Genomic DNA, 19425 nt, shown 5'->3' with positions numbered 1-19425 from the left:
TCACAGTATCACATGACCATGTGTGGCTCAGTGTGTGTTCCTATTTTATATATTAAAAGGTACACTGTAAATACGAAGTCAGTGCCAGAAAGGCACTAAACTTACTCACTAAAGAGCTCGTGAAAACATGTATTTGAAAGTGGGATGGATATTGTAAAATAAGTAAACTTTTGTAAAAGAGATTAAAAAATGTGAAAAAAAAAATAATAATGAATTTCATTCATTTCCTGAATACCCAGTTCTTCCCATTATATTTCCCTTGTGTTTTTGATTTCACATACTTTAGACAAGTTCCAGTTTCCCAGTGTTCAGTATTGACTACAGAGCCAATACATTAGAGCCTGGGAGACGGGGCCTTTTAAAGCACGGTCCCCCCACGCTTTACTTCTTCAGGGTGACTGCTCAGAATTAACCAAAAACACCAAAAAACGCAATACAACAACCCTAAAACATCTATTTCACCACAAACTAACACCCCATTACCTCAGAAAAAATCCTCCATACACAATTCCCTAATTATTAATCAAATTAAAAAGTTCAACTACACCCCATTGCATCATGGGTAAGCTCTATGTCACAGTATCACATGACCATGTGTGGCTCAGTGTGTGTTCCTATTTTATATATTAAAAGGTACACTGTAAATACGAAGTCAGTGCCAGAAAAGCACTAAACTTACTCACTACAGAGCTCATGAAAACATGTATTTGAAAGTGGGATGGATATTGTAAAATAAGTAAACTTTTGTAAAAGAGATTAAAAAATGTGAAAAAAAAATAATAATAAATTTCACTCTTTTCCCTGAATACCCAGTTCTTCCCATTATATTTCCCTTGTGTTTTTGATTTCACATACTTTAGACAAGTACCAGTTTCCCAGTGTTCAGTAATGACTACAGAGCCAATACATTAGAGCCTGGGAGACGGGGGCCTTTTAAAGCAAGGTCCCCCCACGCTTTACTTCTTCATGGTGACTGCTCAGAATTAACCAAAAACACAAAAAAATGCAATACAACAACCCTAAAACATCTATTTCACCACAAACTAACACCCCATTACCTCAGAAAAAATCCTCCATACACAATTCCCTAATTATTAATCAAATTAAAAAGTTCAACTACACCCCATTGCATCATGGGTAAGCTCTATGTCACAGTATCACATGACCATGTGTGGCTCAGTGTGTGTTCCTATTTTATATATTAAAAGGTACACTGTAAATACGAAGTCAGTGCCAGAAAAGCACTAAACTTACTCACTACAGAGCTCATGAAAACATGTATTTGAAAGTGGGATGGATATTGTAAAATAAGTAAACTTTTGTAAAAGAGATTAAAAAATGTGAAAAAAAAAAATAATAATGAATTTCACTCATTTCCCTGAATACCCAGTTCTTCCCATTATATTTCCCTTGTGTTTTTGATTTCACATACTTTAGACAAGTACCAGTTTCCCAGTGTTCAGTAATGACTACAGAGCCAATACATTAGAGCCTGGGAGACGGGGGCCTTTTAAAGCACGGTCCCTCCCCCCCCACGCTTTACTTCTTCATGGTGACTGCTCAGAATTAACCAAAAACACCAAAAAACGCAATACAACAACCCTAAAACATCTATTTCACCACAAACTAACACCCCATTACCTCAGAAAAAATCCTCCATACACAATTCCCTAATTATTAATCAAATTAAAAAGTTCAACTACACCCCATTGCATCATGGGTAAGCTCTATGTCACAGTATCACATGACCATGTGTGGCTCAGTGTGTGTTCCTATTTTATATATTAAAAGGTACACTGTAAATACGAAGTCAGTGCCAGAAAGGCACTAAACTTACTCACTAAAGAGCTCGTGAAAACATGTATTTGAAAGTGGGATGGATATTGTAAAATAAGTAAACTTTTGTAAAAGAGATTAAAAAATGTGAAAAAAAAAATAATAATGAATTTCATTCATTTCCCTGAATACCCAGTTCTTCCCATTATATTTCCCTTGTGTTTTTGATTTCACATACTTTAGACAAGTACCAGTTTCCCAGTGTTCAGTAATGACTACAGAGCCAATACATTAGAGCCTGGGAGACGGGCGCCTTTTAAAGCAAGGTCCCCCCACGCTTTACTTCTTCATGGTGACTGCTCAGAATTAACCAAAAACACCAAAAAACGCAATACAACAACCCTAAAACATCTATTTCACCACAAACTAACACCCCATTACCTCAGAAAAAATCCTCCATACACAATTCCCTAATTATTAATCAAATTAAAAAGTTCAACTACACCCCATTGCATCATGGGTAAGCTCTATATCACAGTATCACATGACCATGTGTGGCTCAGTGTGTGTTCCTATTTTATATATTAAAAGGTACACTGTAAATACGAAGTCAGTGCCAGAAAAGCACTAAACTTACAAACTAAAGAGCTCATGAAAACATGTATTTGAAAGTGGGATGGATATTGTAAAATAAGTAAACTTTTGTAAAAGAGATTAAAAAATGTGAAAAAAAAAATAATAATGAATATCACTCATTTCCCTGAATACCCAGTTCTTCCCATTATATTTCCCTTGTGTTTTTGATTTCACATACTTTAGACAAGTACCAGTTTCCCAGTGTTCAGTATTGACTACAGAGCCAATACATTAAAGCCTGGGAGACGGGGGCCTTTTAAAGCACGGTCCCCCCACGCTTTACTTCTTCATGGTGACTGCTCAGAATTAACCAAAAACACCAAAAAACGCAATACAACAACCCTAAAACATCTATTTCACCACAAACTAACACCCCATTACCTCAGAAAAAATCCTCCATATACAATTCCCTAATTATTAATCAAATTAAAAAGTTCAACTACACCCCATTGCATCATGGGTAAGCTCTATGTCACAGTATCACATGACCATGTGTGGCTCAGTGTGTGTTCCTATTTTATATATTAAAAGGTACACTGTAAATACGAAGTCAGTGCCAGAAAAGCACTAAACTTACTCACTACAGAGCTCATGAAAACATGTATTTGAAAGTGGGATGGATATTGTAAAATAAGTAAACTTTTGTAAAAGAGATTAAAAAATGTGAAAAAAAAATAATAATAAATTTCACTCTTTTCCCTGAATACCCAGTTCTTCCCATTATATTTCCCTTGTCTTTTGATTTCACATACTTTAGACAAGTACCAGTTTCCCAGTGTTCAGTAATGACTACAGAGCCAATACATTAGAGCCTGGGAGACGGGGGCCTTTTAAAGCAAGGTCCCCCCACGCTTTACTTCTTCATGGTGACTGCTCAGAATTAACCAAAAACACCAAAAAACGCAATACAACAACCCTAAAACATCTATTTCACCACAAACTAACACCCCATTACCTCAGAAAAAATCCTCCATACACAATTCCCTAATTATTAATCAAATTAAAAAGTTCAACTACACCCCATTGCATCATGGGTAAGCTCTATGTCACAGTATCACATGACCATGTGTGGCTCAGTGTGTGTTCCTATTTTATATATTAAAAGGTACACTGTAAATACGAAGTCAGTGCCAGAAAAGCACTAAACTTACTCACTACAGAGCTCATGAAAACATGTATTTGAAAGTGGGATGGATATTGTAAAATAAGTAAACTTTTGTAAAAGAGATTAAAAAATGTGAAAAAAAAAAAAATAATAAATTTCACTCTTTTCCCTGAATACCCAGTTCTTCCCATTATATTTCCCTTGTGTTTTTGATTTCACATACTTTAGACAAGTACCAGTTTCCCAGTGTTCAGTATTGACTACAGAGCCAATACATTAGAGCCTGGGAGACGGGGGCCTTTTAAAGCACGGTCCCCCCACGCTTTACTTCTTCATGGTGACTGCTCAGAATTAACCAAAAACACCAAAAAACGCAATACAACAACCCTAAAACATCTATTTCACCACAAACTAACACCCCATTACCTCAGAAAAAATCCTCCATATACAATTCCCTAATTATTAATCAAATTAAAAAGTTCAACTACACCCCATTGCATCATGGGTAAGCTCTATGTCACAGTATCACATGACCATGTGTGGCTCAGTGTGTGTTCCTATTTTATATATTAAAAGGTACACTGTAAATACGAAGTCAGTGCCAGAAAAGCACTAAACTTACAAACTAAAGAGCTCATGAAAACATGTATTTGAAAGTGGGAAGGATATTGTAAAATAAGTAAACTTTTGTAAAAGAGATTAAAAAATGTGAAAAAAAAAATAATAATGAATTTCACTCATTTCCCTGAATAACCAGTTCTTCCCATTATATTTCCCTTGTGTTTTTGATTTCACATACTTTAGACAAGTACCAGTTTCCCAGTGTTCAGTAATGACTACAGAGCCAATACATTAGAGCCTGGGAGACGGGGGCCTTTTAAAGCACGGTCCCCCCCCCCCCCACGCTTTACTTCTTCATGGTGACTGCTCAGAATTAACCAAAAACACCAAAAAACGCAATACAACAACCCTAAAACATCTATTTCACCACAAACTAACACCCCATTACCTCAGAAAAAATCCTCCATACACAATTCCCTAATTATTAATCAAATTAAAAAGTTCAACTACACCCCATTGCATCATGGGTAAGCTCTATGTCACAGTATCACATGACCATGTGTGGCTCAGTGTGTGTTCCTATTTTATATATTAAAAGGTACACTGTAAATACGAAGTCAGTGCCAGAAAGGCACTAAACTTACTCACTAAAGAGCTCGTGAAAACATGTATTTGAAAGTGGGATGGATATTGTAAAATAAGTAAACTTTTGTAAAAGAGATTAAAAAATGTGAAAAAAAAAATAATAATGAATTTCATTCATTTCCCTGAATACCCAGTTCTTCCCATTATATTTCCCTTGTGTTTTTGATTTCACATACTTTAGACAAGTACCAGTTTCCCAGTGTTCAGTATTGACTACAGAGCCAATACATTAGAGCCTGGGAGACGGGGGCCTTTTAAAGCACGGTCCCCCCACGCTTTACTTCTTCATGGTGACTGCTCAGAATTAACCAAAAACACCAAAAAACGCAATACAACAACCCTAAAACATCTATTTCACCACAAACTAACACCCCATTACCTCAGAAAAAATCCTCCATATACAATTCCCTAATTATTAATCAAATTAAAAAGTTCAACTACACCCCATTGCATCATGGGTAAGCTCTATGTCACAGTATCACATGACCATGTGTGGCTCAGTGTGTGTTCCTATTTTATATATTAAAAGGTACACTGTAAATACGAAGTCAGTGCCAGAAAAGCACTAAACTTACTCACTACAGAGCTCATGAAAACATGTATTTGAAAGTGGGATGGATATTGTAAAATAAGTAAACTTTTGTAAAAGAGATTAAAAAATGTGAAAAAATAATAATAATAAATTTCACTCTTTTCCCTGAATACCCAGTTCTTCCCATTATATTTCCCTTGTGTTTTTGATTTCACATACTTTAGACAAGTACCAGTTTCCCAGTGTTCAGTAATGACTACAGAGCCAATACATTAGAGCCTGGGAGACGGGGGCCTTTTAAAGCACGGTCCCCCCCCCCCCACGCTTTACTTCTTCATGGTGACTGCTCAGAATTAACCAAAAACACCAAAAAACGCAATACAACAACCCTAAAACATCTATTTCACCACAAACTAACACCCCATTACCTCAGAAAAAATCCTCCATACACAATTCCCTAATTATTAATCAAATTAAAAAGTTCAACTACACCCCATTGCATCATGGGTAAGCTCTATGTCACAGTATCACATGACCATGTGTGGCTCAGTGTGTGTTCCTATTTTATATATTAAAAGGTACACTGTAAATACGAAGTCAGTGCCAGAAAGGCACTAAACTTACTCACTAAAGAGCTCGTGAAAACATGTATTTGAAAGTGGGATGGATATTGTAAAATAAGTAAACTTTTGTAAAAGAGATTAAAAAATGTGAAAAAAAAAATAATAATGAATTTCATTCATTTCCCTGAATACCCAGTTCTTCCCATTATATTTCCCTTGTGTTTTTGATTTCACATACTTTAGACAAGTTCCAGTTTCCCAGTGTTCAGTATTGACTACAGAGCCAATACATTAGAGCCTGGGAGACGGGGGCCTTTTAAAGCACGGTCCCCCCACGCTTTACTTCTTCAGGGTGACTGCTCAGAATTAACCAAAAACACCAAAAAACGCAATACAACAACCCTAAAACATCTATTTCACCACAAACTAACACCCCATTACCTCAGAAAAAATCCTCCATACACAATTCCCTAATTATTAATCAAATTAAAAAGTTCAACTACACCCCATTGCATCATGGGTAAGCTCTATGTCACAGTATCACATGACCATGTGTGGCTCAGTGTGTGTTCCTATTTTATATATTAAAAGGTACACTGTAAATACGAAGTCAGTGCCAGAAAAGCACTAAACTTACTCACTACAGAGTTCATGAAAACATGTATTTGAAAGTGGGATGGATATTGTAAAATAAGTAAACTTTTGTAAAAGAGATTAAAAAATGTGAAAAAAAAATAATAATAAATTTCACTCTTTTCCCTGAATACCCAGTTCTTCCCATTATATTTCCCTTGTGTTTTTGATTTCACATACTTTAGACAAGTACCAGTTTCCCAGTGTTCAGTAATGACTACAGAGCCAATACATTAGAGCCTGGGAGACGGGCGCCTTTTAAAGCAAGGTCCCCCCACGCTTTACTTCTTCATGGTGACTGCTCAGAATTAACCAAAAACACCAAAAAACGCAATACAACAACCCTAAAACATCTATTTCACCACAAACTAACACCCCATTACCTCAGAAAAAATCCTCCATACACAATTCCCTAATTATTAATCAAATTAAAAAGTTCAACTACACCCCATTGCATCATGGGTAAGCTCTATGTCACAGTATCACATGACCATGTGTGGCTCAGTGTGTGTTCCTATTTTATATATTAAAAGGTACACTGTAAATACGAAGTCAGTGCCAGAAAAGCACTAAACTTACTCACTACAGAGCTCATGAAAACATGTATTTGAAAGTGGGATGGATATTGTAAAATAAGTAAACTTTTGTAAAAGAGATTAAAAAATGTGAAAAAAAAAAAAATAATAAATTTCACTATTTTCCCTGAATACCCAGTTCTTCCCATTATATTTCCCTTGTGTTTTTGATTTCACATACTTTAGACAAGTTCCAGTTTCCCAGTGTTCAGTAATGACTACAGAGCCAATACATTAGAGCCTGGGAGACGGGGGCCTTTTAAAGCACGGTCCCCCCCCCCCCCACGCTTTACTTCTTCACGGTGACTGCTCAGAATTAACCAAAAACACCAAAAAACGCAATACAACAACCCTAAAACATCTATTTCACCACAAACTAACACCCCATTACCTCAGAAAAAATCCTCCATACACAATTCCCTAATTATTAATCAAATTAAAAAGTTCAACTACACCCCATTGCATCATGGGTAAGCTCTATGTCACAGTATCACATGACCATGTGTGGCTCAGTGTGTGTTCCTATTTTATATATTAAAAGGTACACTGTAAATACGAAGTCAGTGCCAGAAAAGCACTAAACTTACTCACTAAAGAGCTCATGAAAACATGTATTTGAAAGTGGGATGGATATTGTAAAATAAGTAAACTTTTGTAAAAGAGATTAAAAAATGTGAAAAAAAAATAATAATGAATTTCACTCATTTCCCTGAATACCCAGTTCTTCCCATTATATTTCCCTTGTGTTTTTGATTTCACATACTTTAGACAAGTTCCAGTTTCCCAGTGTTCAGTAATGACTACAGAGCCAATACATTAGAGCCTGGGAGACGGGGGCCTTTTAAAGCACGGTCCCCCCACGCTTTACTTCTTCAGGGTGACTGCTCAGAATTAACCAAAAACACCAAAAAACGCAATACAACAACCATAAAACATCTATTTCACCACAAACTAACACCCCATTACCTCAGAAAAAATCCTCCATACACAATTCCCTAATTATTAATCAAATTAAAAAGTTCAACTACACCCCATTGCATCATGGGTAAGCTCTATGTCACAGTATCACATGACCATGTGTGGCTCAGTGTGTGTTCCTATTTTATATATTAAAAGGTACACTGTAAATACGAAGTCAGTGCCAGAAAAGCACTAAACTTACTCACTAAAGAGCTCATGAAAACATGTATTTGAAAGTGGGATGGATATTGTAAAATAAGTAAACTTTTGTAAAAGAGATTAAAAAATGTGAAAAAAAAATAATAATGAATTTCACTCATTTCCCTGAATACCCAGTTCTTCCCATTATATTTCCCTTGTGTTTTTGATTTCACATACTTTAGACAAGTTCCAGTTTCCCAGTGTTCAGTAATGACTACAGAGCCAATACATTAGAGCCTGGGAGACGGGGGCCTTTTAAAGCACGGTCCCCCCACGCTTTACTTCTTCAGGGTGACTGCTCAGAATTAACCAAAAACACCAAAAAACGCAATACAACAACCATAAAACATCTATTTCACCACAAACTAACACCCCATTACCTCAGAAAAAATCCTCCATACACAATTCCCTAATTATTAATCAAATTAAAAAGTTCAACTACACCCCATTGCATCATGGGTAAGCTCTATGTCACAGTATCACATGACCATGTGTGGCTCAGTGTGTGTTCCTATTTTATATATTAAAAGGTACACTGTAAATACGAAGTCAGTGCCAGAAAGGCACTAAACTTACTCACTAAAGAGCTCGTGAAAACATGTATTTGAAAGTGGGATGGATATTGTAAAATAAGTAAACTTTTGTAAAAGAGATTAAAAAATGTGAAAAAAAAAAAATAATAAATTTCACTCTTTTCCCTGAATACCCAGTTCTTCCCATTATATTTCCCTTGTGTTTTTGATTTCACATACTTTAGACAAGTACCAGTTTCCCAGTGTTCAGTAATGACTACAGAGCCAATACATTAGAGCCTGGGAGACGGGGGCCTTTTAAAGCAAGGTCCCCCCACGCTTTACTTCTTCATGGTGACTGCTCAGAATTAACCAAAAACACAAAAAAATACAATACAACAACCCTAAAACATCTATTTCACCACAAACTAACACCCCATTACCTCAGAAAAAATCCTCCATACACAATTCCCTAATTATTAATCAAATTAAAAAGTTCAACTACACCCCATTGCATCATGGGTAAGCTCTATGTCACAGTATCACATGACCATGTGTGGCTCAGTGTGTGTTCCTATTTTATATATTAAAAGGTACACTGTAAATACGAAGTCAGTGCCAGAAAAGCACTAAACTTACTCACTACAGAGCTCATGAAAACATGTATTTGAAAGTGGGATGGATATTGTAAAATAAGTAAACTTTTGTAAAAGAGATTAAAAAATGTGAAAAAAAAATAATAATGAATTTCACTCATTTCCCTGAATACCCAGTTCTTCCCATTATATTCCCCTTGTGTTTTTGATTTCACATACTTTAGACAAGTACCAGTTTCCCAGTGTTCAGTATTGACTACAGAGCCAATACATTAGAGCCTGGGAGACGGGGGCCTTTTAAAGCAAGGTCCCCCCACGCTTTACTTCTTCATGGTGACTGCTCAGAATTAACCAAAAACACCAAAAAACGCAATACAACAACCCTAAAACATCTATTTCACCACAAACTAACACCCCATTACCTCAGAAAAAATCCTCCATACACAATTCCCTAATTATTAATCAAATTAAAAAGTTCAACTACACCCCATTGCATCATGGGTAAGCTCTATGTCACAGTATCACATGACCATGTGTGGCTCAGTGTGTGTTCCTATTTTATATATTAAAAGGTACACTGTAAATACGAAGTCAGTGCCAGAAAAGCACTAAACTTACTCACTACAGAGCTCATGAAAACATGTATTTGAAAGTGGGATGGATATTGTAAAATAAGTAAACTTTTGTAAAAGAGATTAAAAAATGTGAAAAAAAAATAATAATGAATTTCACTCATTTCCCTGAATACCCAGTTCTTCCCATTATATTCCCCTTGTGTTTTTGATTTCACATACTTTAGACAAGTACCAGTTTCCCAGTGTTCAGTATTGACTACAGAGCCAATACATTAGAGCCTGGGAGACGGGGGCCTTTTAAAGCACGGTCCCCCCACGCTTTACTTCTTCATGGTGACTGCTCAGAATTAACCAAAAACACCAAAAAACGCAATACAACAACCCTAAAACATCTATTTCACCACAAACTAACACCCCATTACCTCAGAAAAAATCCTCCATACACAATTCCCTAATTATTAATCAAATTAAAAAGTTCAACTACACCCCATTGCATCATGGGTAAGCTCTATGTCACAGTATCACATGACCATGTGTGGCTCAGTGTGTGTTCCTATTTTATATATTAAAAGGTACACTGTAAATACGAAGTCAGTGCCAGAAAAGCACTAAACTTACTCACTACAGAGCTCATGAAAACATGTATTTGAAAGTGGGATGGATATTGTAAAATAAGTAAACTTTTGTAAAAGAGATTAAAAAATGTGAAAAAAAAAAATAATAATAAATTTCACTCTTTTCCCTGAATACCCAGTTCTTCCCATTATATTTCCCTTGTGTTTTTGATTTCACATACTTTAGACAAGTACCAGTTTCCCAGTGTTCAGTAATGACTACAGAGCCAATACATTGAGGCCTGGGAGACGGGGGCCTTTTAAAGCACGGTCCCCCCACGCTTTACTTCTTCATGGTGACTGCTCAGAATTAACCAAAAACACCAAAAAACGCAATACAACAACCCTAAAACATCTATTTCACCACAAACTAACACCCCATTACCTCAGAAAAAATCCTCCATACACAATTCCCTAATTATTAATCAAATTAAAAAGTTCAACTACACCCCATTGCATCATGGGTAAGCTCTATGTCACAGTATCACATGACCATGTGTGGCTCAGTGTGTGTTCCTATTTTATATATTAAAAGGTACACTGTAAATACGAAGTCAGTGCCAGAAAAGCACTAAACTTACTCACTACAGAGCTCATGAAAACATGTATTTGAAAGTGGGATGGATATTGTAAAATAAGTAAACTTTTGTAAAAGAGATTAAAAAATGTGAAAAAAAAAAAAATAATAAATTTCACTATTTTCCCTGAATACCCAGTTCTTCCCATTATATTTCCCTTGTGTTTTTGATTTCACATACTTTAGACAAGTTCCAGTTTCCCAGTGTTCAGTAATGACTACAGAGCCAATACATTAGAGCCTGGGAGACGGGGGCCTTTTAAAGCACGGTCCCCCCACGCTTTACTTTTTCAGGGTGACTGCTCAGAATTAACCAAAAACACCAAAAAACGCAATACAACAACCCTAAAACATCTATTTCACCACAAACTAACACCCCATTACCTCAGAAAAAATCCTCCATACACAATTCCCTAATTATTAATCAAATTAAAAAGTTCAACTACACCCCATTGCATCATGGGTAAGCTCTATGTCACAGTATCACATGACCATGTGTGGCTCAGTGTGTGTTCCTATTTTATATATTAAAAGGTACACTGTAAATACGAAGTCAGTGCCAGAAAAGCACTAAACTTACTCACTACAGAGCTCATGAAAACATGTATTTGAAAGTGGGATGGATATTGTAAAATAAGTAAACTTTTGTAAAAGAGATTAAAAAATGTGAAAAAAAAAAAAATAATAAATTTCACTATTTTCCCTGAATACCCAGTTCTTCCCATTATATTTCCCTTGTGTTTTTGATTTCACATACTTTAGACAAGTTCCAGTTTCCCAGTGTTCAGTAATGACTACAGAGCCAATACATTAGAGCCTGGGAGACGGGGGCCTTTTAAAGCACGGTCCCCCCACGCTTTACTTTTTCAGGGTGACTGCTCAGAATTAACCAAAAACACCAAAAAACGCAATACAACAACCCTAAAACATCTATTTCACCACAAACTAACACCCCATTACCTCAGAAAAAATCCTCCATACACAATTCCCTAATTATTAATCAAATTAAAAAGTTCAACTACACCCCATTGCATCATGGGTAAGCTCTATGTCACAGTATCACATGACCATGTGTGGCTCAGTGTGTGTTCCTATTTTATATATTAAAAGGTACACTGTAAATACGAAGTCAGTGCCAGAAAAGCACTAAACTTACTCACTACAGAGCTCATGAAAACATGTATTTGAAAGTGGGATGGATATTGTAAAATAAGTAAACTTTTGTAAAAGAGATTAAAAAATGTGAAAAAAAAATAATAATAAATTTCACTCTTTTCCCTGAATACCCAGTTCTTCCCATTATATTTCCCTTGTGTTTTTGATTTCACATACTTTAGACAAGTACCAGTTTCCCAGTGTTCACTAATGACTACAGAGCCAATACATTAGAGCCTGGGAGACGGGGGCCTTTTAAAGCACGGTCCCCCCCCCCCCCACGCTTTACTTCTTCATGGTGACTGCTCAGAATTAACCAAAAACACCAAAAAACGCAATACAACAACCCTAAAACATCTATTTCACCACAAACTAACACCCCATTACCTCAGAAAAAATCCTCCATACACAATTCCCTAATTATTAATCAAATTAAAAAGTTCAACTACACCCCATTGCATCATGGGTAAGCTCTATGTCACAGTATCACATGACCATGTGTGGCTCAGTGTGTGTTCCTATTTTATATATTAAAAGGTACACTGTAAATACGAAGTCAGTGCCAGAAAAGCACTAAACTTACTCACTAAAGAGCTCATGAAAACATGTATTTGAAAGTGGGATGGATATTGTAAAATAAGTAAACTTTTGTAAAAGAGATTAAAAAATGTGAAAAAAAAATAATAATGAATTTCACTCATTTCCCTGAATACCCAGTTCTTCCCATTATATTTCCCTTGTGTTTTTGATTTCACATACTTTAGACAAGTTCCAGTTTCCCAGTGTTCAGTAATGACTAAAGAGCCAATACATTAGAGCCTGGGAGACGGGGGCCTTTTAAAGCACGGTCCCCCCACGCTTTACTTCTTCATGGTGACTGCTCAGAATTAACCAAAAACACCAAAAAACGCAATACAACAACCCTAAAACATCTATTTCACCACAAACTAACACCCCATTACCTCAGAAAAAATCCTCCATACACAATTCCCTAATTATTAATCAAATTAAAAAGTTCAACTACACCCCATTGCATCATGGGTAAGCTCTATGTCACAGTATCACATGACCATGTGTGGCTCAGTGTGTGTTCCTATTTTATATATTAAAAGGTACACTGTAAATACGAAGTCAGTGCCAGAAAAGCACTAAACTTACTCACTACAGAGCTCATGAAAACATGTATTTGAAAGTGGGATGGATATTGTAAAATAAGTAAACTTTTGTAAAAGAGATTAAAAAATGTGAAAAAAAAATAATAATAAATTTCACTCTTTTCCCTGAATACCCAGTTCTTCCCATTATATTTCCCTTGTGTTTTTGATTTCACATACTTTAGACAAGTACCAGTTTCCCAGTGTTCAGTAATGACTACAGAGCCAATACATTGAGGCCTGGGAGACGGGGGCCTTTTAAAGCACGGTCCCCCCACGCTTTACTTCTTCATGGTGACTGCTCAGAATTAACCAAAAACACCAAAAAACGCAATACAACAACCGTAAAACATCTATTTCACCACAAACTAACACCCCATTACCTCAGAAAAAATCCTCCATACACAATTCCCTAATTATTAATCAAATTAAAAAGTTCAACTACACCCCATTGCATCATGGGTAAGCTCTATGTCACAGTATCACATGACCATGTGTGGCTCAGTGTGTGTTCCTATTTTATATATTAAAAGGTACACTGTAAATACGAAGTCAGTGCCAGAAAAGCACTAAACTTACTCACTACAGAGCTCATGAAAACATGTATTTGAAAGTGGGATGGATATTGTAAAATAAGTAAACTTTTGTAAAAGAGATTAAAAAATGTGAAAAAAATAATAATAATGAATTTCACTCATTTCCCTGAATACCCAGTTCTTCCCATTATATTTCCCTTGTGTTTTTGATTTCACATACTTTAGACAAGTACCAGTTTCCCAGTGTTCAGTAATGACTACAGAGCCAATACATTAGAGCTTGGGAGACGGGGGCCTTTTAAAGCAAGGTCCCCCCACGCTTTACTTCTTCATGGTGACTGCTCAGAATTAACCAAAAACACCAAAAAATGCAATACAACAACCCTAAAACATCTATTTCACCACAAACTAACACCCCATTACCTCAGAAAAAATCCTCCATACACAATTCCCTAATTATTAATCAAATTAAAAAGTTCAACTACACCCCATTGCATCATGGGTAAGCTCTATGTCACAGTATCACATGACCATGTGTGGCTCAGTGTGTGTTCCTATTTTATATATTAAAAGGTACACTGTAAATACGAAGTCAGTGCCAGAAAAGCACTAAACTTACTCACTAAAGAGCTCATGAAAACATGTATTTGAAAGTGGGATGGATATTGTAAAATAAGTAAACTTTTGTAAAAGAGATTAAAAAATGTGAAAAAAAAAAAATAATAATAAATTTCACTCTTTTCCCTGAATACCCAGTTCTTCCCATTATATTTCCCTTGTGTTTTTGATTTCACATACTTTAGACAAGTACCAGTTTCCCAGTGTTCAGTAATGACTACAGAGCCAATACATTAGAGCCTGGGAGACGGGGGCCTTTTAAAGCAAGGTCCCCCCACGCTTTACTTCTTCATGGTGACTGCTCAGAATTAACCAAAAACACCAAAAAATGCAATACAACAACCCTAAAACATCTATTTCACCACAAACTAACACCCCATTACCTCAGAAAAAATCCTCCATACACAATTCCCTAATTATTAATCAAATTAAAAAGTTCAACTACACCCCATTGCATCATGGGTAAGCTCTATGTCACAGTATCACATGACCATGTGTGGCTCAGTGTGTGTTCCTATTTTATATATTAAAAGGTACACTGTAAATACGAAGTCAGTGCCAGAAAGGCACTAAACTTACTCACTAAAGAGCTCGTGAAAACATGTATTTGAAAGTGGGATGGATATTGTAAAATAAGTAAACTTTTGTAAAAGAGATTAAAAAATGTGAAAAAACAAATAATAATGAATTTCATTCATTTCCCTGAATACCCAGTTCTTCCCATTATATTTCCCCTGTGTTTTTGATTTCACATACTTTAGACAAGTACCAGTTTCCCAGTGTTCAGTAATGACTACAGAGCCAATACATTAGAGCCTGGGAGACGGGGGCCTTTTAAAGCACGGTCCCCCCACGCTTTACTTCTTCATGGTGACTGCTCAGAATTAACCAAAAACACCAAAAAACGCAATACAACAACCCTAAAACATCTATTTCACCACAAACTAACACCCCATTACCTCAGAAAAAATCCTCCATACACAATTCCCTAATTATTAATCAAATTAAAAAGTTCAACTACACCCCATTGCATCATGGGTAAGCTCTATGTCACAGTATCACATGACCATGTGTGGCTCAGTGTGTGTTCCTATTTTATATATTAAAAGGTACACTGTAAATACGAAGTCAGTGCCAGAAAAGCACTAAACTTACTCACTAAAGAGCTCGTGAAAACATGTATTTGAAAGTGGGATGGATATTGTAAAATAAGTAAACTTTTGTAAAAGAGATTAAAAAATGTGAAAAAAAAAATAATAATGAATTTCATTCATTTCCCTGAATACCCAGTTCTTCCCATTATATTTCCCTTGTGTTTTTGATTTCACATACTTTAGACAAGTACCAGTTTCCCAGTGTTCAGTAATGACTACAGAGCCAATACATTAGAGCCTGGGAGACGGGGGCCTTTTAAAGCACGGTCCCCCCCACGCTTTACTTCTTCATGGTGACTGCTCAGAATTAACCAAAAACACCAAAAAACGCAATACAACAACCATAAAACATCTATTTCACCACAAACTAACACCCCATTACCTCAGAAAAAATCCTCCATACACAATTCCCTAATTATTAATCAAATTAAAAAGTTCAACTACACCCCATTGCATCATGGGTAAGCTCTATGTCACAGTATCACATGACCATGTGTGGCTCAGTGTGTGTTCCTATTTTATATATTAAAAGGTACACTGTAAATACGAAGTCAGTGCCAGAAAGGCACTAAACTTACTCACTAAAGAGCTCGTGAAAACATGTATTTGAAAGTGGGATGGATATTGTAAAATAAGTAAACTTTTGTAAAAGAGATTAAAAAATGTGAAAAAAAAATAATAATGAATTTCATTCATTTCCCTGAATACCCAGTTCTTCCCATTATATTTCCCTTGTGTTTTTGATTTCACATACTTTAGACAAGTACCAGTTTCCCAGTGTTCAGTAAAGACTACAGAGCCAATACATTAGAGCCTGGGAGACGGGGGCCTTTTAAAGCAAGGTCCCCCCACGCTTTACTTCTTCATGGTGACTGCTCAGAATTAACCAAAAAAATTTTGGAGAAAAAAAACTTCGAAAAATTTTGGGACCAAAAAAAACTTCGAAAAATTTTCGGACCAAAAAAAATTTTGACCCAAAAAAAAACTTCGAAAAATTTTCGGACCAAAAAAATTTTGGACCAAAAAAAAATTTGAAAAATTTTGGGACCAAAAAAAATTTGACCCAAAAAAAACTTCGAAAAATTTTGGGACCAAAAAAATTTTGGAGAAAAAAAACTTCGAAAAATTTTGGGACCAAAAAAATTCTGGACCAAAAAAAACTTTGAAAAATTTTCGGACCAAAAAAAATTTTGACCCAAAAAAAACTTCGAAAAATTTTCGGACCAAAAAAATTTTGGACCAAAAAAATTTTGGACCAAAAAAAACTTCGAAAAATTTTGGGACCAAAAAAATTTTGGACCAAAAAAAACTTCGAAAAAATTTTGGACCAAAAAAAACTTCGAAAAATTTTGGGACCAAAAAAATTCTGTTCCAAAAAAAAATTCAAAAAATTTTCGGATTAAAAAATTTTTCACCCAAAAAATACTTAGAAAAATTTTCGGACCAAAAAATTTTGGACCAAAAAAATTTTGGACCAAAAAAAACTTCGAAAAATTTTGGGCCCAAAAAAAATTTTGACCCAAAAAAAACTTCGAAAAATTTTCGGACCAAAAAAATTTTAACTAAAAAAAACTTCGAAAGATTTTCGGATCAAAAAATTTTGACCCAAAAAAAACTTTGAAAAATTTTCGGACCAAAAAAAATTTTGACCCAAAAAAACTTCTGCCTGCTCAGAATTAACCAAAAAAATTTTGGAGAAAAAAAACTTCGAAAAATTTTGGGACCAAAAAAATTCTGGACCAAAAAAAACTTCGAAAAATTTTCGGACCAAAAAAATTTTCACCCAAAAAGAACTTCGAAAAATTTTGGGACCAAAAAAATTCTGTTCCAAAAAAAATTTCAAAAAATTTTCGGATTAAAAAAATTTTCACCCAAAAAATACTTAGAAAAATTTTCGGACCAAAAAATTTTGGACCAAAAAAATTTTGGACCAAAAAAAACTTCGAAAAATTTTGGGCCCAAAAAAAATTTTGACCCAAAAAAAACTTTGAAAAATTTTCGGACCAAAAAAATTTTAACTAAAAAAAACTTCGAAAGATTTTCGGATCAAAAAATTTTGACCCAAAAAAAACTTCGAAAAATTTTCGGACCAAAAAAAATTTTGACCCAAAAAAAACTTCGAAAAATTTTCGGACCAAAAAAAATTTTGACCCAAAAAAAACTTCGAAAAATTTTGGGACCAAAAAAAATTTGACCCAAAAAAAGCTTCGAAAAATTTTCAGACCAAAAAAAATTTGACCTTCAAAAAAAACTTCGAAAAATTTTCGGACCAAAAAAATTTTGGACCAAAAAAAACTTCGAAAAATTTTCGGACCAAAAAAATTTTTACCCAAAAAAAACTTCTAAAAATTTTCGGACCAAAAAAATTTTGACCCAAAAAAATTTTCGAAAAATTTTGGGACCAAAAAAAATTTGACCCAAAATAAACTTCGAAAAATTTTCGGACCAAAACAATTTTGGACCAAAAAAAACTTCAAAAAATTTTCGGACCAAAAAAAATTTTGACCCAAAAAAAATTAGAAAAATTTTCGGACCAAAAAAATTTTGGACCAAAAAAAATTTCGATAAATTTTCGGTCCAAAAAAATTTTGACCCAAAAAAAACTTCGAAAAATTTTCGGACCAAAAATATTTTGACCCAAAAAAAACTTCGAAAAATTTTGGACCCAAAAAAAATTTTCCCCAAAAAAAACTTCGAAAAATTTTGAACCCAAAAAAATTTTGACCCAAAAAAAACTTCGAAAAATTTTCGACCCAAAAAAATTTTGGACCAAAAAAAATTTGACCCAAAATAAACTTCGAAAAATTTTCGGACCAAAACAATTTTGGACCAAAAAAAACTTCAAAAAATTTTCGGACCAAAAAAAATTTTGACCCAAAAAAAATTAGAAAAATTTTCGGACCAAAAAAATTTTGGACCAAACAAAATTTCGATAAATTTTCGGTCCAAAAAAATTTTGACCCAAAAAAAACTTCGAAAAATTTTCGGACCAAAAATATTTTGACCCAAAAAAAACTTCGAAAAATTTTGGACCCAAAAAAAATTTTCCCCAAAAAAAACTTCGAAAAATTTTGAACCCAAAAAAATTTTGACCCAAAAAAAACTTCGAAAAATTTTCGACCCAAAAAAAGTTGACCCAAAAAAAAACTTTGAAAAATTTTCGACCCAAAAAAATTTGACCCAAAAAAAAATTTCGAAAAATTTTCGAGCCAAAAAAATTTTGACCCAAAAAACACTTCAAAAAATTTTTGACCCAAAAAAAAACGTCGAAAAATTTTAGACCCAAAAAATTTTGACCCAAAAAAAACAAGTTCGAAAAATTTTGGGACCCAAAAAAATTTTGACCAAAAAAAACTTCGAAAAATTTTGGTCCCTAAAAAATATTGACCCAAAAAAAACTTCGAAAAAATTTGGGACTCCAAAAAATTTTGACCCAAAAAAAACTTCGAAAACATTTGACCCCAAAAAAAAACTTTGAAAAATCTTGGGATCCAAAATTGTGTGTGTGCAAGCTGATTTCAGGGCATTCTGTTTTCACTCGTTTTTAATTGCTCAGGTTTTCATATGATGTTTTTAAACTGGCCTCAGTAAAATCATGATAATAATAATAATATATATAAAAAATTATATTAGAAACATTGTTTAACATTCCTGTGTTCATTAAAACGGTTGGTGAGACCATGGAAGCCGAGTTTGAACGTTTGAACGTGTGTGTAAGGGACCGTCCACCACCGTGACCTGAAAATG

The sequence above is a fragment of the Astyanax mexicanus genome, chromosome 6 (assembly GCF_023375975.1).
Source record: "Astyanax mexicanus isolate ESR-SI-001 chromosome 6, AstMex3_surface, whole genome shotgun sequence".
Lineage (NCBI taxonomy): Eukaryota > Metazoa > Chordata > Actinopteri > Characiformes > Acestrorhamphidae > Astyanax > Astyanax mexicanus.
Note: the sequence above shows the minus strand (reverse complement) of the source record.